Raw genomic sequence first — 20,778 nt, forward strand, 5'->3', positions numbered from 1 at the left:
TCTGGGAGTTTACTTGTAATCGTCAGTCTTTAAACCATTTTTCTAGATTCAGGATGGTGTCTTGTAGTTTTTTGGTAACGAGATGTGGTTGGCGAGATCTGGCTAGAATAGCCGTGTCATCTGCATAAAGGGTGATGGTGGATGTGAGAGGATTTTGAGGGATGCCTGCCATATAGATGTTGAACAGGATCGGGGCTAGCAGTGATCCTTGAGGAACTCCAGCGAGGATTTTCCATTGGGTTGAGACTGTTTCATTGATTTTGACTTGCATCCTCCTGTTGGAGAGGTATGATTTGATCAGGTGTATTGTTTAGTGGAAGGTTAACGATGATAAGTTTGTAGAGGAGGCCTTGGTGCCAGATCTTATCGAAGGCCTTTGAGATGTCTAGGAAGACGGCTCTAGTGTGTTGATTCCAATTAAATCCTGTGGTGATGTATTCTACCAGTCTATGGATCTGTTGGGTGGTGCTGTGATTTTGACGGAAGCCAAATTGTTCTTGTGGAATGATATTTAGTTGGTTGACATGATCTTGGAGTCTGATGAGAATGATTTTCTCAGCTATTTTCCCTAAATTGGATAGCAGGCTGATGGGACGGTAATTTTCAGGTAGGTGTGGGTCTTTGCCTGGTTTATTTGGTGAATTGGGATGATGTCAGCTATTTTCCATGACTGGGGGAAGTGCTGCCATTTGGGGATGGAGTTTATGATGTTTGCCAGATGTGCTATGGCTTTGCGTGGTAGTGCCTTGATGACTTGGTTAGTGATGTCGTCAGGACCTGGGGCTTTTTGATCTTGAGATAATTGATGATGCCGATTATTTCGGTAGGTGAGGTAGGCATTATTGGGCTTGGATTGACATCATGACGATTTACAGCAAACCTGACTTTATGATGGATCTTGTATACATGGCTGATGTTTAGGTTCTCATATGCAGGACTGCATTGTTTCTCTAGGTTTCTTGCTATGGCTTCGGCTTTGTCAGCATCTGTGAATGCAAGGTGCTGTTCTGCTTGCAGAGGGGGGAGAGATTTGCGCTTGTCCCTGAGGTTGTTTAGGAATTTCCATATGGAATGATCTGCTGTGGATATGGAGGTGAGCTTGTTGACCCATTGTTGGTTCCTGTGGTTCTGGAGAGCTTCTCGGACAGATTTGTTTAATCTGTTGAGGGCTGTTTTGTCCTGGGGAGCACGAGTGTTGTGATATCTTTTGATTTGTCTGTTTTTTCAATTATTAAGTCCACGATTTCTTCCGGGAGACGATTTTGTTTGTGGGTAATAGTGGATACTGTGGCTGCTGTTATGGCTTTATTGATTTGATTGGTGAGGTTCTTTATTGCCGTGTCTATTTCTTCCTTGGCTTTTATATGGGGAACCGGACCAATGTGTTCTGGTAGCACTTTCCTAAGTTTCTTCCAGACAATGGAGGTTTGGGGGGGGGGGGGAGGTGACTGGTCTTTGTTCCCTAAGTGAAGTAGGATTGGGTTGTGGTCTGATGATAATTCGTTCATTGCTTGAATGCTGTGCTGGTATTTGATGTTGTGTAGGATGGCAATGTCTAGGATGTTGGCTGTGCCAGTTGGGCTGTGGTGGGTTGGTTCAGTTGGTCCTGTTATGACGTCGTTGTTTAATCCTGTGTAGCTGAAGAGGATACGGCCATTTTTATTTGTGGTTCTGCTGTTCCAGGAGGGATGTTTGGAGTTTAAGTCCCCAGCAACGATGATGGATTCATTTATGCCTAGTACAGCATCCAAGTCAGAAAATAGCAGGGTCTTAGCGGGGGAGTTGTAGGTGGCGTAGATTTTAAGTCTTCCAGTTGAGTTCGTGTGGACTTCGACACCGGTGAGTTCTAGGTTGTGGGGTGAGTATTCCATTGTGCCTGATGCAGTTCCTGATAAATATGGCTGTACTACCACCTCTGTAGTCCAGTCCATCATTTCTATATAGTGTGTAGCCTCTCAGTTTTGGATTGTCTGCAGGTCTTAGATGAGTTTCATTAATTAGGATGATGTCAGGGTTGTATCTGTGAGAGAATTCTTGAAGCTCCAGTGTCTTGTTTTTTAGGCCATTGGTGTTCCAAGCGGTGATCTGTAGTGAGTCTGGGAGTAATCTAGTTTTATTCATTAACAAGCATTGATAATATGGTTTGAGTTTCTTTTAGAAATCTTTTTGTGGAGTTTGGTGAAGGGTTTGACTTACTGAAGTCTTGAAGCATGTTTGCCAATGAGGCTGTGATGACTGTTGTCATGTTTGGAAGAATTTGGTCCTGCTGGATATCTTCGGATGAGCGGGCTACTTCGGCGTATGTCCTGCTTTGACGGTGGCTCTCCAGACTGTTGGTATTTTCCATTTGTGAGAGCTGGTATTTTGTTGTCTTTTGGTGGGTGTCAGGCAACTGGGTAGCCATCAACTCTGGTGCCTGTGGGCAGGGTTGAGAGATCTGTTTCCTTTTGTTGTCTGTTTTATTCTTAGAGTAGTGACTGCAGCCTCTGTAGTTTGCCAGGTGGGGCCCTGCAGTTCGCGCATTTGGCCGGTGAGGTCCTGGGTTTTGAGCAGGTTGCTGTGGGGTGGTTTTGCCCACATTTGAGGCATTTGTAGTCTGCTCTGCAGAATTTCTATGCATGTCTGTACTACTGACATCTATAGCACTGGCTCGACGAGGCTCTTTTCCTTAGTGGTTCTGTTGTGATTTTCAGACCACAGATCGTTGTTATGTTGTATATGTTCTTGTGTGTTGGGTATCTCAACGAGTATATACTAGGGGCATTGGACTCTTCTCAGCCCGTAGCATTCTGCTAACCTTGACAGGTGGGAGATCGTGGAGGCAGAGGTCTTCAGTAATTTCATCTGTGCAGATGTTTTCTGTTACTCCCCTGAGTACAACTTTTAGGTTTTTCTCCGACTTCATTGAGTAAGTATGATATTTAATATTTGACTTATCCATGGTTTTTGTGAGGAGTCTGTAGTCACCTACTGTGGCAGGCTAGATTTTAACTCCATCGTCTATGTTTTTTGCTCATGAATAGGCAATTTGGTGGTTTTGCATAATAGGCCTAAGGGCCGTCCAATGTTCTTTTTCCCGTAGAATTGGAGGAACTTTTTCGTTGTTGGGTGTCGGGAGGTCAGTGTTTGGGGTATCTTCTTCCATCCCCTCGTTTATCTGAGTCTCCGCTGTTTTACGTTTATTCCGAGCATGGGTTTCTGTATCATGTTTTGGAGTGGGAGCAGAGATTATCAGGTTTGTCTTTCCTTCTTCCCCTGGTGTTGAGTTGTCCCCTTCTGTGGAGTTGTCTGTCGCTGAATATAGGTTTAGAAACCCTGGCCACTCTACCTCAAATTTCTTCAACAGTTTTTTGAGGAGGTTGAGCGCCAGCTTTTTATCCAACGATTGGATAAAGTCATCGGGACTTAAACTGTTCATGTTTAAAATATTCAAATATATGCTTACCTGAGCAGTATCTCAAGGACTTCTGTATAGCATATAAACACAAAATATATCACACTAAAGGACTATCGTGAGACTGCAATTAGCACTCAAAACACACTCGAATGACAATGAACAGTGTGACTTGGAAATATAGACTTTATGGCGAATTCTCATGAGAAACGAAGTCTTTACATGTTCTAACTCCACGGTAGCTCTAAGACAAGATATCACCACTGAATACCATCTAACTTAAGTACATCTAAAATCATCGTCAATCGATCCGGGTGGACATTAGTAGTTGATTCTATGAGAAATAACAGATCTCTAGATGTCTGCAAGAGGTGTTGCACTTCATTTATGATTGTATTCATGTTATGAATGTTGAAATGAAGTTTTTTTTCCCTTTTTTTCTTTTTGTTGTTTTTGTGGAAATAATATAATGCAGTGTAGATGAATTGAAGATGCATAGGATATTTCAAAATCTCAGTGTATATACAGACATGGGATTAAGGTGGAATATTAGCTCATTTGTTATGAGAAAGTGCAAGAGAATGGTCAGTATCCCTGACTAGGAAGTCACAGCACTATCAGGATCACAAGGAGGTGGAAAGAGGACAGCAAAAGCAAATTATAGACCATTCAGTATCTTAAGAGTTGTGGTTCAAGTAATGGAAAGTTGTTAAGGTTAGAATTCAGGAATTGGCAGATGTATATATATATATATATATATATATATATATATTAACCTTTGAGGGCCAATACCTTTAATGATCTATATATATATATATATATATATATATTGTGGGTCAGAATCAAGGAGAAAGCAGATCACCAGAGGTATGCCACAGGGTTCTATATTTGGGCTGCTGCTGTTCAGTTTGTAGATTATTGATATTGGGAATTATCTGAAAGTGAATATTCAATTGTTTGGCGATAATGCCCAATGGGAGAATGCATTAGTGCACAGCTTATGTAAAGATCCTACAGAATGATTTAAATAAATCGACAGGTTGTGCAAAGGATAATGCTTAACAGTTCAGAGTGACGAATTGTAACTTTGTCACTTGATACTGAAGTGACAAAACCTTGATACTGAACTTAGTGATTTCCTAGTCAGGGACACTGACAATTCTCTTGAACTTTCTCATAACAAATCAGCCAATATTCCACCTTAATCCCATGTCTGTATATACACTGAGATTTTGAAATCTCCTATGCATGTTCAGTTCATCTACACTGCATTACATTACATGTAACTGATAAGATTATAAGCTGTGTATTAATTTGTGAGGTCAGTGATTTAAGAATGATGGTGAACATAAGTTGTAGAGAACATATTGCAAAAATGGATGGTGGCACAAAGTATCACTTGGGTATTGAAGAACACACAGACAAATGGAAGCATTTGATACTGAACTTAGTCACCTAGTCAGTGTCTGATTGGACTTCCAATTAGATAGTTAAAATGTTTTTCTGTAGCTATCTTATAAAACCTTTATCTGCTATATTTACTGTTTTCTGCCCAGTAACCAAATTTTGCTAGAGGTGATTGTGAGTGCTTGTTCAGTGAATGAGTTTAAGGAAAGTTATGAAAGGTTGTTTTGAATAGTGGCTATTCATGAGTCTCCTATAATGTCTTTAGCCTCATTGAAGATGTCCAAATAATAATAATGAAATGGAGTCCAACTTTAACCCAACATTTTAAAAACAGACTGCATCCAAATCTTTTCAGAGAATATATGTAGGAACTGGTTATCCATTGTGAATTCTCCATTCAATCCATTCTCATAGGTAACACTCCACAGATTTTTCATTGTCTTTGTTACTCACCTCTTGATCTTCACCACCACTTCATCTTGAGAAAACCCAAATGACTAGATCTGACACAGTAATCTAGATGTGGCTGCGTCCAAGTCTCTTAGAAAGGAATAATAACTCTCATATCTCTGCTTGTTGGCATGAAATGGATTACTTTAGTAACTAAGTAATCTTATGAATGAACTACTTTGGCTACTTGTGCAATATGTTCATTGAACTTCAACTCCCTGTCCACTAACATCCCCAAATTCTAAACTTCAGTTTTCTGGTATACAGTTCCATCTGTGTAGCACACAGAATGATTTAAATGGGCTGACAGTATTAGCAAAAGATAATGGGTCCCAGTTTAATGTGGTATGCATTTTATCCATACTGTTCAGGCCTGTTTAAGTCATTCTGCAAATTCTCCACATCTTAATTAACTGTTACACTACTCAATTTGTATTAACAAACAACTGAATATTTCCTTTCAAATGATTTGCTATATCATTAATTACAAACTAAATAACAGCAATGCAAGCACAGGATCCAGTGGCACACTCTTGGTCCTAGCTTCTGCTCCACCATATTCTCTTTAGTATCTCTTCATCTGACACCTTCATCCATATCACCAGCTTCTTTTCCATTCCAATCTTAGTTCCATTGTAGTATTCTGTCAAATGCCTTTGCAAAAATGATCCGTGGTGTTCAAGATAGGATGCATGAGGAGTGTTTGCCAGGAGGAATGATAGAAAGTGTGACTATGGTAATTAAGAGAGGTGGAAGGGTGGATGAGATGATTGTGAAGGTAGGAACAAATGACTTCAGTTACCACTCAAGTCATTTGTAATGTAAGTCATGGTAATGTAAGTAGGGCAGCGAGAGATATGAGATTCTTGCTTGAGGGTATACGAAAGAAGACACAGGGAGGAAAGATAGTGTGTGTGGCCTAGGTATGATAGTGACGAGCTGAGCAGAAGAGCGGTGATATTGAATGGCATAATAGCGAGAATGTGTCAGAAGAGAGGATTGGAATATGTGGATGCTTGGAGTGCATTTGAGAACAGAGAGGAATTGTATGCGAGAGACCGCTTGCATTTGAATGAGGAAGAGCGTAGGCATCTGGAGAGATTGCTGTTCTGAACGAGTCAGTGTGTCCCAGTGTGGATGGTAGCAGGGGTGGCCTCTTGTGGGAATGAGTACTTGGGAGAAGGGGGGACGACATCAGGTAATGCTGAGCCCAGTGGAGTCTAGAGGAGATAATTCTGGATATAGAAACAAGCATTTTTATGCTCTATACTAATGCCAGAAGTATTCAGAATAAGGGAGAGGAATTGGTGTCACTAATAGCATCAGCCTGGCCAAAGATTATTGGAATCACCGAGACATGGTTGATAGAAGAGGATATAATAACAGGAATAGAAGTTGCTGGGTACAGCATTTTTCGGCAGGATAGGAAGGGAAAGTGTGGTGGTGGAGTACTGCTTATGATAAGCAACGACCTATGTTCTGTAAGAATGGAGGCTTTGGAACACTGTGACACTAATGATTTTGAAAGAATATGGTGTGAGGTGGAGGTGGGCAAGACAGGATATTTAGTGGGGTGTTGCTACAAACCAAGGAGCACAGAGGGTGGGGACCAGGATATGTTGAGACAGTTGAGTGTGGCAAGTGCCAGACGAATGATTGTTATGGGAGATTTTAAATACAGCAGTATAAATTGGGGAGAGGAAGATGCATGTAGCAATAAGGGAATGGAATTTCTAGAATTCTTGAGGGACAAATGTCTTAGGCAACATGTAACAGAGAGAACAAGAGGTTCAAGGGTTTTGGATTTGGTTATAGCATCAGAAGAGTTGATAATAACCGAGATGACATCTCTCCCACCAGTTGGAGAGAGTGACCATATGGTTTTGACTTGGAAAATTAATAGACATGCAGGAGTCTCAAAGAGACGGGAACGTATGTGAAATTATAAGGCAGGTGATTATAATAGTCCAAGACGTCAACTTGGGGAAGTTTCATGGAGGGAGGAATTGGAAGGCCAGGATATCATTAGTGCTTGGGAAGTTGTGAAGGAATATTTGTTAGCAGCAATGGTAAGCTGTATTCCACGAATGAAGAACAGGACACAATTTGGAGTAAAGTGGATGAAAAACAATATTAAACAGGAATTGCATGCGAAAAAGAGACTATGGAAGAGATATAAGGAGACAGGTGAAGAGAAGATGCATGAAGAATATAAGCCACAGGCCAGGAGAGTGACTAGTATGGTAAGGAAGGTGAAACTGGAATATGAGAAAAGATTGACCCTTAGATCCAAGGAAAATCCTAGGGAAATTTTTAGCTATGTGGCCAGTAGGAGGAGAAATGACTGTGGAAGAATGACATTGTGGGATAAAAATGGGAATAGAGTGACTGATGCAGAGGACATAGTGGAATTGTTCAATGAACACTTTATTGGAGTATTTCCTCCTGGAGGAGTCAGTTTGAATACTAATGGGATAGGGCAGGTTTGAGGTTTAGAGGTGCAGGAGGAGAACATGTTCCAAATACTGAGTACCCTGGATGTCAGTAAAGCTGTTGGACTGGATGGTATTTCACCACAAGTTTTGAGCGAATGTGCTAAGGAACTGGCAGCTCCTTTGACCTGGCTTTTCAATGAAAGTCTGGCTACTGAAAAGGTACCCAGGGAATGAAAGGAAGGTAAGAGAGTGCCATTGCATAAGGGTGGTAACAGACTGGAAGTGTCTAATTATAGGCCAGTTTGTGTGTCATCAGTAGTTAGTAAGATCTTGGAGAAAGTAGTAGTATACAGCATTGGACAGATGAGGGTAATGGATTTGTGAAGGGGCGGTCTTGTTTTAGCAATATGCTAGCCTTTTATAATAAAGTTACAAGAGCATTAGATGAGGGAAAGGCATATACTGCCATTTTCCTAGACTTCGCAAAGGCATTTGACAGGGTGCCATATGATAAGCTGATATTCAAGTTGTAGCACATGGGTCTGGATGTCAGATTGGTCAACTGGATTCAGGATTGGCTATCCGATAGGTATCAGAGAGTTGTATATGGTGGAGCAATATCAGAGAGGCAGAAGGTTACAAGTGGGGTTCCACAGGGCTTAGTACTGGGACCTATATTGTTTAACCTTTATATCAATGACATTGTCTGTGGATTGCAAGGGGATATTCAGTTGTTTGCGGATGATGCAAAGCTGGGAAGGGTTATTAGTAATGGTGCAGATGTGGTAGCCCTGCAAGTGAATGGGGATGTCAGTTTAATACAGCAAAATGTAAGGGCTTGAGGTTTGGGACACATCGATGGAATGCTGCATACTCTATGGGAGGAGTTAAACTGGAGGAAGTAGGGGAGACAAGCAATCTGAGGTTGATGATTGATAGAAACCTGAAATTTAGGGGACATATTGCAAAGGTAGTGAAGGTAACACAGAGGATTGTTGCAATAATGAGATGGACACTAACCTGCAGAGATAAAAGGGTTATCATTCCATTGTATAAGACTCTGATCAGACCACCCTTAGACTATTGTTCTCTGATCTGGTCCCCAGGATTTGAAGGGGATAAATTAACTGTGGAAAGGGTACAAAGGCAGATAAAAAAAAGATGGTGTCAGGACTGTACAATGTTAGTTATGAGGATTGGCTGAGGGAGTGTGGACTGCAGAGTTTGGTGGATAGAAGGAGAGGTGATATGATTGAGACTTTTAAACTGTTGAGAGGTGGTTACAGGTTGACACTGGGGAGTTCTTTCGCTTGGTTGAACAGCAGGAAGGAGTCATGACAAAGGGCCATCCCTGGAAGTTATGAAAGGAAACTGTGAGAAAGAGAGTGAGGAGTAGTTTCTTTGTGTGGAGTGTGGTTGAACCATGGAATGCATTGCCTGATAGAGTGATGAGAGCGAGAATGGTCAATGCATTTAAGGAGTGGTATGATAGACTTTGTGTTACCTAGGAGGGACCTCCCTCAATGAGTCTTGATAGACTTGTGTTTCTTAGAAAGGATCTCTGACGATGAGTCTTTTGGCTCCATGGAGGCCTGAATAATAATAATAATAATAAAATCCAGCCAGATCACTGCATAGCTATTTCCTTTATCTCACTCAACTGCTGTTATTATAAAAAAGTGAGTAAATTACTAAGGCACAATCTCCCCTTCACAAAGCCATGCTCTCTCCAAAATAGTATCATATTATTATCCACCTATTCCTGAATTTTGTCTTTGACCAGCTTCTCTAGTAACCTTACCACCATGCCTAAATAATAATTGGTCTATAATTTGCTCCCTCTGCCTAAGAGCCTTCTTTATGCAACAGAACCTATTTTATCTTTCTCCTTGAGACTTTAACAGAGTTGAGACATAAAATAAACAGTCTAGTCACAGACACCAATTCCATTGCACATTCTTATAATATGCAGGATGATATTTAATCTCATTAAGTACAAGTATACATTTCAGTTTCTTCCCACGTGACAGGAAGAAATGGAATTTATGCATACAATTTATATTACTGTAGTTGAAGTTCCCATAATAATTCTTTGCTCTGCGCTCATTGTTCTAATTTGCTGATGCATGTCATCCATATCTTCTCTTGTCCTCCCCCCCCCTCCCAACACCTCTTTTGTCTAATTGGACTATCTCATACTACCCTGCCTCAAATGCACTGCCTTCCTCATGTCTGTTCTCCAGTTAGTCCCCTACTGCAATTCATCTGCTATCATCAGCAGTACCTCTCTACCCTCATCCGATTCTATCCTTCTGGAAGATAATAAGTCTCTCACTTTCTATTCCTATAACTGTATCATCCAATTCACAACCAGGTCTCACTAATTACTTCTAACTTTTGGCAAGGTACACGAACCAATATTGTAAACTTCTCTTATTCTCGATGCTTCTGATGTTAGTGTACACAAACTCCAGTATTCTATTCCCCTTAGGTCCACAACTACCTTTATATACCTTGTACTGACCACCCTTTTCAATTTCATAACTTGAGAGAGAGTAGATTCTGCATTTTTGGATCATTATAATGCCCACTGGCCTCATGAGTATACAGAGACACACACCCGCATCTTTTCTAATAGCTTTAGTTTTTCTGATTTTGCATTTCATCAACAATCCATCAGCTTTATATAAGTTCTTCCATCCATCAAATTCAGTCCACAGGTCAACAAGTATTTGCAACATGGCTTTCATCCTAAACTCACTTCTATTATACCATGACAACAGGCTTGCAGTGTTTACTCTCTCATTCTTCTTTTTTTGCCTCTTTGAGTAATTTTCTCTCATACTCTTTGAGTATCTTTTCTCATACTATACTTTTGAGTCATTCATGCCTGCCGAAAACAATCAGTTGTCCCTTTGCATCTTTGCAGCCTGAAAGCTTTACTAATATCATTAATTTTTGCATTAGAGAAACAAGATTTAGTCATGCTCATTAAGCACTCCTCTTATCATAGAATTACCACAACAAACTTTCCTATTACTCCCCTTCTCTCATTTTGTCCTGCTTCATTTTCTTACCTTGTAACTTTCTCTCTCTCTCTCTTTTCAGATGTACTGCTTGCTGGATTTATTTCCAATCACTCACTCTCACACTTTGTCCTGTTGGCCTCAATCTCACACCACCAGATATATTATCTCACTAATTACTTTAACTCTATCCTAAAATACAAACAATTGAATTTTTTTTAATGCTTGACTATTGTAATAAATGTTTATAGTAATAAGCAATGACTTGAATAAAACTATTAATACCTATAGTGGATTAGATCATTTCTTAGGCCTCACTTATAAGTGGCCCCATTAAAACAATTACTACACAATAAGTATTGCTAATTACTATAAACATTCATTATGAAGACTGCTCACTATATTCCAATCACAAAAGAATATCTAATTATTTTTAAGGCTCTGTAATTTAATTAATTTAATAAAAGAGAAGCTACTGGTATTAGTATTGGAAATAGGACATGTTGATTATGCTTTTATATCATTTGTCTTTATTAGCTATATTTGCTATCAATTGCTTTTTCATTCATACAGGTAATTTACTTACACTTCATTGTCTTATATTGCTTATTGTGTTTATGTAAATGTTAAATTCATTAGAGACAATAGTTGACTACTTGTCATTTATATTTTAATACTTATACTTTTCTGACTGTGAAGTTCAAGTAGTACTTTCTGCTTTGGTGTATGATTCCGTGTATGGGTATATATGAGTATATATTCAAGTGCAAGAAATTAGGAATATTTGCACAGATAAAGAAAGACAACCTATATGTAGTGTTTGCAACAAAAAATATCTGTGCTTCAGTGGGTAGGGTGTACATTTCATTTCCTAGGTTAAGTTTTTTTTTTTTTTTTTTTTTTTTTTTTTTTGTAAGGAAATAAATGTGGTAGGCTATGGAATTGTTTCTATGGAATCTTTACTGAAAGGATTCCATTTTCAGACTGTGGAAGAATATAATAATGAAGAATCTGTTAAACAGTAAGTTAATTATCATTATCATCATCAGACCACCACCACCATGAAGTGAAAAGACTCATTGCACGAAGTCTTACTGTTACACATATGGCTTCAAACCATGCCTTAAACTTATTCACTCTTTCTGCACTCATTACACTCTGAAATGCATTCCACTCTATACACAAAAAATCTACTCCTACTTTCCTGTATACCCTATTTATACAGCTTCCATAGATGGTCACGTGTACCACACATGGCTACCCTAATTCAAGTGGTGGCTTGTCCATAAGGGCTGCATTCAATGCAGCCCTTATGAATGAGCTTCCACTGCTTGATTCTGTGAAAAAATCTCTTTCACATAATCCAGTAATAATCCCTTACCAACTTATATGTCTCAGTCATACCCCCCCCCTTCTTTTTCTATTTACAAAACTCTGCAAATTTCCTTAATCCTTTTTCATACAGAGACAAAACTACCTTAGTCATTCTTCTCTGGATTATTTCCAATAGATCTTGTCTCATGAAAACTAGATGACCAAATCTGTGCCCAAGGGAACAATAACTTCCTTACTTATACATTTCTAAATTTTGGGTCCTTGTCCACTATTATCTCGAGGTCTCTTATCTTCTCTATCTCCTGTAAGATATCCACAGCTCTATTACTCTGCATCCCATCTTTGCTTTTCAATTTTAAAGCATTACACTTTGTGGCACTGAACCAGTAATTCCACTTACAGTATATTTAAATCTTGTAAAATCTTCATGGTTCGCCCCAGCTTTGTATCATCTGCAAACAAATTCATATTCCTATTTAAACCTCTCTCAGTATCATTAACATACAAGTTAAATATGCAGTGGCCTCAAAACAGACCACTGGGGCACACTACTAGTGACTTTCCTCTTCTGGGAAACTGCTCATCCATAAACAATCACTCCTCCTTACACAACTACATACTTATCCAACTCGATAATCTGTTATCTAACCTCATCCATCCCAATTTAGTTGCTGACGTCATGTGGCAATCTATCAAAGGCCTTTTGGAGGGGGAGAGAAAAAAAGTACTATGTGCCCAATGTTGTGTTGCAGTATATAAATAAATTGCTAAAACATAACCTCCCAAAGAACACTCTTATTATCAACTTAATTCAGGATTTTACCCCTAACCAACTTCTCTAATACCTTAAGACCACAACTCCAGACACACAGATTAGCTTATATAGCCTCACAGTTTTATCATGGAAAGTTTTTATGCTTGGAACTTTATACTGTACTTTACAAGAAATTACATTCTTGTTTTAATTCTACACTCAAGTAGTCATGACTAATTTACTTGTATATAGAGGCTGTTGACTTCACATTATGGGAAGGGTCACTGCCCAGACCAGTTTTTACCTTCATTGAGGTCTCATCAGTGGGAGCCAGACCCAAAATGATAACAAGATTAAATCAATCCAGAATTCATATACATTCCATATTATATAAGACTTAATTAAGGTTGAAATTGGTTTGAGTAATGACCCTTTCCATAATGTTTTTGCATTATGGGATACTAAACCAACTGATGAGAAGTTAATAGCAGAATTTATATAAGAAAGTTTTATAAGAAAAATTTTATATAAACTAGCGAAGTGCCTTCACTAGTTGTGACCCCAGTCAGGCTGACACCAATAAATTCCTCAAAAGCACACAAGTCATCTTCTCTATGATTAATGGATAACATGGTCAATTTAAATAATTCACTACAGATTGCTTATTGGAATGCTAATGGGCTAAAAAACAACCTCCTAGAACTAAAAGAATTTACTGAAAGATACAAGATAGACATCCTTCTGGTCAATGAGACGCACCTTAGACCTTGTGACAACCCCAAAATAAAGTACTACACACTACTAAGATCAGATAGACTTAATTCCAGAGGGGGCGGAACTGCTATATTTGTTAAAAATAGCATTAGATACAATGAGATAAAGAAATCAGCAACCATAAACCTGGAAGAAACAGGAATTGAAATACAAACAAAAAACACAGGCAGTTTAAAACTATATTCAGTCTACAACCCTCCTGGCAAATCACTTCTAGCCTCAGACCTCTCCCAACTCCTTGACACAAACGAAGCAACAATAGCGGCAGGAGATCTAAACGCAAAACACCCTGCATGGAATAGTAGAAACACCAACAACAACGGGAAGAGCCTACACAAATTTGCTATGTCAAGAAACATCATCATAGCAGGTCCTGTCGAACCAACTCACTATGGACCAATGGGCAGGCCTGATGTGCTAGATATCGCCATTTTCAGAAACACCCCATATCATTTCAAGTTGCAAGTTATTAATGATCTTAGCTCCGACCACAATCCAGTTCTGCTTAGCCTTGGCGGAGAAGCAGTAACCATCCCCGAACAATCCTACATAAACCTCAAGAAGCTCAACTTAATTCTCAGTAACACCACAGGCCCTGTTCCAACTATCTCCTCACCCAAAGAAGTAGACATAGCGATCAATAAACTAGAAAGAACAATCCAATCTGGCCTTACAACAGCCTCCACCGTCACCGTTCCAACCCAAACTAACCTGCTCCCTGAAGAGATCCTAAAACTTATCCGAAGCAAAAACAAAATTAGGCGACGGTACCATTCAACACTATCACCCCAGGATAAAAAAGAGCTTAACAGAGCAATAAACCTAGTCCGATATGCAATCAAAGACCATAAAAATCAGCAATGGGAGAGAAAACTAAGCTCCTTAAGCATTGAAGATAACTCGCTATGGAAGATGACTAAAGCCCTTCGCAGCGATCACCTCAACATAAAACCAATACATGGAGAAAAAGGTATAGTCTACCGAGACGATGAAAAAGCTGAAGCTTTTGCAGACTCATTGGAGCTGCAATTTCAACCAAACTATACTCATGCGGACTTGCGCTTCATTGAAAACATCCACAAGCAAGTACGCTATGCACTTCGTCGTCCCGCCACCCGTGACAACTCAAACTACACTACACCAAATGAAATCCACCAAATTATCAAGAACCTCAATAACAGAAAAGCACCAGGTCCTGATCAGATTTCAAACAAAATTATTAAAGTACTTCCTCATAAAACAGTAATGCATCTTGTGGCAATCATTAATGCTATGCTAAGACTCAATTATTTTCCCACTCGATGGAAGCAAGCAGAGGTAATCCTTATACACAAACCAGGGAAGGCGCCCCAGTTCCCCCAGAATTACAGACCTATCAGCCTCCTGTCGAGCCTGGGGAAAATAGCAGAAAAAGTAATTCTTATACGCCTCCAAACTGAAACAGAGAATCTAGGTGTAATCCCGAAAGAACAATTTGGATTTAAAACTGGACATAGTACAACCCAACAAATCCACAGACTCATAGAATACATCACTATTGGATACAACTGGAGACAGCATACAGGTGCAATCTTCCTAGATGTGGCAAAGACCTTCGATAAAGTGTGGCACAAAGGCCTCATCCACAAACTAATTACTGCAAAATACTCACTAAACCTCATTCAAATCATAGACTCTTACCTAAAAGACCGAAAATTTCAAGTGAAACTTCGTGGACTCAGATCAACTACAAGAAGAATCACAGCAGGTGTCCCACAAGGCTCCCTATTATCACCACTACTCTTTAACATTTTTATCTCTGATGTCCCAAGTACGACATCAACCATCATGGCATTTTATGCGGACGACATGGCAATACTCACCAGATCGCTCAAACCATACCTGGCCACCCAAAGATTACAGACTGCAGCTAAAAATCTTGAAAAATGGTTTCGATTATGGAGAATAGATGTTAATGCAGATAAAAGTACGGCCATACTATTTACAAGGAAGAAAGCAGACCATCATGGAGCAATCACGATGTTCAACACGGTTATCCCATGGCAAACAGAAGTAAAATACCTGGGAATCATACTAGATAACCGTCTCAGTTTCAACTCCCACATCTCTCATGCTTGCAATAAAGCAAATTCAACAATAGCTCAGCTCTACCCTCTACTCAACCGCAGAAGCAAAGTCAGTCCAGAAAACAAATTAAGAATATACAAAACAATCATCAGACCTATACTGTCTTATGGTTCCCCGGCATGGAGTCACACCTCTCCTAGCAACATCAAACGACTGCAATTAATCCAAACCAAATGCCTCCGAATGATCTTTGATGCCCCATGGTTTGTAAGAAACACCATTCTCCATCAAGATGGAAACCTGCAAGACATACCTACATTTCTCCTCCAGATAGCAACCAAGTACTTTACTCAAGCATCACTCCATCCCAACCTACTCATTCGTGAGTCATCCAATTATGATGAAAATGACAGATGGAAACATAAACGCCCAAAGGCGGCCCTGATCACAGATTGAAACCTTTCAACACAGCCCTAATAAGGGTGAGCCAAGTGCTCAAAAAATTTCTCCATTAAACAGAGAATTTCAGAGCGATGTAGGGAGTAAAGTCCACGGGACTGACATCCATCAAGCCACAGAAGATAAAAGACTAGTTGTGAAGGCACTTCATGTTATGCTTACACTTGGGTATAGGGTTAAAACAAGAGTATAATTTCTTATCATATATAATATACATCGTAACTAGAAAAAAAAAACAACTTTCCACAACTCTCATCCAGATAGTTAACAATAACAATGGAAAATATAAGATTTAACAATGTAAAAATATAACTTTAACAAAATATAAATTTAACAATGGAAAATATAAGATTTCTGCACTGATTTAAACATGGTGGCTTCTTGGGTCTGGCTCCCACTGATGAGACCTCAATAAAGAACAAAACCTGTCTGGGTAGTGACCCTTCCCATAATGCTTTTGCTCTTTGATCACTTTGTTGTAATATGCAAGCAGAATGCTAAAACATGATCTCTGTTTAACAAACCCATACTAAATGTATTCCAAGAGTGAGAAGGTAGGTGTGAGATGGATGAATAAAGAGATTAAGAATGTGATACAGAGAAAAAGAGCATTGTGGAGGCAGCATAAGAGAAGTGGAAATAACCAATTCCATAAGGTCTACAAAGACCAGGCAAGGAGGTTGACTTGGTTGGTGAGGGTAGCTAAAGAGAGGTATGAACAGCAGTTAGCTAATGAAGCCAAAAAGGACCTCCCAGATGAGTCTTTGACTCCATGAGGTCTTGGGGTACTAATAATAATAATAATATACCAACAATCAAAGAGAATGTGCTATTATCATCCAGTTCTGGATCCTAGCCCTCACTTAACTACAACTCTAGACTGACCTTTTGTTTGGTGCTTTAGTCTTATCACTTCCTTTGTGAAGTGGAACAATTTTGCCCTCTTTTCCACTCATTTGGAACTTGTCCTAATGCAGGACTCCTGAAAAGAGCTTGCATTCAAGTATGTCAAGCCCACTGTTAACACTGGAATATTTTTGCAAAACACACATTGCCACATGATCAAGCTATTGCTTTTTTGACATCAGTTTTCTTAATTCCTCATATACCTCTTGCTCCCTCACCATGAGTACCTCCTCCTCCTCCAAGGAGGAGTTACTGATTAAACAAAAAAGTGCAGCTCAAATAAATCTTGATGAATTTGTTTCATTTTTAACATTTAACTTCTAGCATGTACATGGAAGAATGACCTTAGCAAATATGGGCAGTAGGAAAGTGCTGGATGCACTTGAAATAGCTGGATTGTTGAGTGATTACTTTGGTGTGGTATACATTCCAGGCAGACCTGTTAGCTCTCTCTCTCTAAATCAGAGGGAGGAAGCTGGACAATAGAATAGAGGCAGATGAGCTATAGATGTAAAATTAATTATGATAAAATAAAGTATTGAATATATTTCTTGATAAGTATCTTATCACAGTGAACATACAAATTGGATCATTATAGGAGGAGCTGAACTGCAAGATTTAGTTGCAGTTCAAAGTCACCAATCACCAAAATTTTGTCCGTGCGGTTAGCCTAGTGGGTGTGCGCTTTACAACCATATGACTGTGGAAGGAGTGTCCCAGGTTCGATTCCCGTCAAAGTCATGAGGAATTTGAGGATCTTCCTCAGCTATAGCCAAATTAGCCGGTCATGGGCGCAGTCGGTAGGATTTTTCCCGCCAGTTTATCTGGCATTTTTCATCCCGCAAGCAGGCAAACCGGCCCTGTGAACACACACGGATCTATAGCCATAAATACTTAACCCCCCATGAGGGGACTCAACTCACCCCAATAGGGATGGGGGAGAAAAAGGGAGGAAACTCCATACGAATAAATAAATAAATAACCAAAATTTTGAAATATTTAAACTACTATTGTTGTTCAAATTATGCTGGTAGGGCCTCATAGTATTCCATAAAGTCTCTCAAATTTGAAAGAGAAATTTTAAATTTAAAAAAAAAATTGCTGCAAAATTATATTTAGATATTTCAAAATTATTTAAATATAATATACTAATAAAATCATAATTTTAACAGGTATCCTACAATAATGATGAAGTTATATGAATATTTGCTGTTCTAGTGTTAGGCATTCAGTCTAGCATCTTTATTGACTGCGAGTGGAAATAAGATTGTAAGTACTTGTTTTGCTTTTGATTATCTTTACAGGATGAAGAATGATTAAAGAATCATAAAAAATTTGATAACTTATTTTAACTGTATTATAACAAAACTAAAAAAGTAACAAAACAAAACTAAATTATAAAACGGTATTTATTAACTGGCTTTTATTTTGCTGGATTTCAAACCAGCATTATCAGAGCAAAACTTGTTACAGCTTAATGCAGCAATGAGTAAATGGGGGGGGGGGGGGATAGATCTTTGTCCATTACAATTCAAATGGTAATAGACAAAAGATCTGAAGTCCTGAATCTCCTCTGAAATAAGGAAATTTGGCAACTCCTAATGTTAAATAAAATAAGTGTTACAGTTGATCTTAAAATGATAGTCTTCCCAGTTCTTGAAAGTTTATTGCAGCCATACTTGTTAAGTGATTATTAATTAACTTAAGGAATTCACAACGTACACTAGAATATAAATTAAATTAAACTTTATTATATATTTCCAATATTTCGGCAATGTCACATTGCCATCTTCAAAGAAATTTAGAATAAAGACACATGCACACAGGCATGTGTGCATGTGTCTTTATTCTCATTTACTGTATGTAGTGCCTGCGTGCACATGTCTTTATTCTAAATTCCTTTGAAGATGGCATATTGGAAATATATATTAAAGTTTAATTTAATTTATATTCTAGTGTATGTTGTGAATTCCTTAAGTTAATTAATAATCATGTATAATCAACGTATAAGCCTTTCTACGAGAACATACTTGTTAAGGTTAGGAGAATGCTTCATAGCCATTGCTAACTCTAAAAATAGTCTGTCTGACTTATAACAACTTATATATAGCACATTAGTTTTTTTTTTCATCTAATCCTGAATGTATGGGTGTCCAAAGCATAGTCTACCAGTCCTGACTTGATAGCAAATTTATTTCTTATGTTCTCCAAAGCAGATGTTAACAGATCTTCCTCTCTGTCCAATAGGCTAAGTTCCACGGAACTTTGTACACACCAGAATATGCTAGAGGATGGAGTTTGTCCTCAGGAGAGCAGATTACAGTTGCTAATCTGACATGTAATTTGAATATGGTGTGAGGTTTATATTTTATTAGTATCTTGGCTATCTTTTCAGATGTACCTTGGATATATGGAATAGGAATAGTGGTGTTTTGTTTTGTTCTTATTTGGGGAGGAGCATGTACTATTTTATCTGTTTCATAAAAACTGTAGCGATTGGCCAAGAAAGTATGTTGAAGATAATAAATGCAGAAATTGTGCAGAAAGGACTGCTTCATAAGAACAAATAGCCTTAGCTCTGTGTGTATATGTTTTTAGAATTCCACACTGCTGGACTGGATGATGATGTGATTGTTTAAGTAGATATCTCCTGTGTGTGTGACAGCTTTCCATAAATGAAAAAAAAAAAAAAAATAGAGAGCCATCTGGAAGGTGAGAGATTAATGTGCCAAAATGCAAACAATTATTTGATTCTTTTTCTAATGTGAAGTGAATTTGGGAGTGTGGCTATAAGCAATAGGGCCCAAATGGCAAACACATTATCAGTAAAGCATAACCACACTAAGAGTGTGATTCTGCCTTTTGATTTGTACATAAATGATATAGGAATTAATTTGAAGGGAGATATTCAGTTGTTTGCTGATGATGCAGAGTTGGATAATTACTCAAGGTGATGTAGAAAGCTTGCAGGATGATTTGAATAGTCTGACAGTATTGGCAAAACATATTGGATGTCAATTCAATATGGAAAAGTGGAAAATTATGCATTTTGAGATACAAAATACAAGCTATGTATCACATTGACAGAACTGTACTCCAAAAAATTGATGAAGTCAGGGATTTGGGGCTAGTGGTAAATAGAGAGCAGAAGTTTAGAGGACATATTGCTAAAGTAGCCAAGGTAGCTCAAAGGATTACTTGGTTATTGAGGAACACACTAACAAGTAGAGATAAGGGAGTTATCATTCCTCTTTATAAAGCCTTGATATGCCCACATGTGGATTACTTGTGCTCAGGTCTGGTCACCTGGGTTTCTTGGGGATGAGAAAATGGTGGAGAGGATATAGAGGTGAGTAATCTATTTTTTGAAAAAAAAAAATAGAATTTATTTTTTATTTTATTATTTTTTATTTTTTTTGAGTGGTCTGTGGAATGCTCTCTATAATGATAGATTGAAGGTTTGTGAATTGCAAAAGTTGGTTTAATAGGCAAAAAAAAAGGGGGAGAGGGGGTATGATAAAAACCAAGTTAAAAAAAATCCTTCATAGATATTTGGAATGGCTAATAATAGATAAATGATCAATGTGAGCAAAATTTGTAATAAATTAAATATGATTGAATGACATTTGTATTGTCACAATTAATATCATTACAGTTTTACATTAATTCCATAATTTCTTCAAAAACACTTATAAAAAATGTTTTATAAAATATCAATAACTCCAGTTTCTTGTTTATAAATTATTGTTTCATTTGAATTATCAGGTGTTT

At 38.3% G+C, this 20,778-nt stretch overlaps 1 protein-coding gene across 3 annotated transcripts in view; it reads left to right on the plus strand.

The window, feature by feature from the left end:
* The window catches only part of LOC150099711 (uncharacterized), a 346,327-nt gene that overhangs the window by 152,482 nt on the left and 173,067 nt on the right, over positions 1–20,778 (plus strand). For all 3 annotated transcript variants that reach the window (XM_090403848.1, XM_090403847.1, XM_090403849.1), the window contains one exon: positions 18,180–18,276. The gene's annotated coding sequence lies outside the window, so the exon portion shown is untranslated. The remainder of the gene's footprint in view (positions 1–18,179; positions 18,277–20,778) is intronic.

Source organism: Typopeltis vanoorti, chromosome 14, assembly GCF_054136105.1.
Source record: "Typopeltis vanoorti isolate ZY-2024b chromosome 14, IOZ_Tvanoo_1.0, whole genome shotgun sequence".
NCBI classification, from domain to species: Eukaryota; Metazoa; Arthropoda; class Arachnida; order Uropygi; family Thelyphonidae; genus Typopeltis; species Typopeltis vanoorti.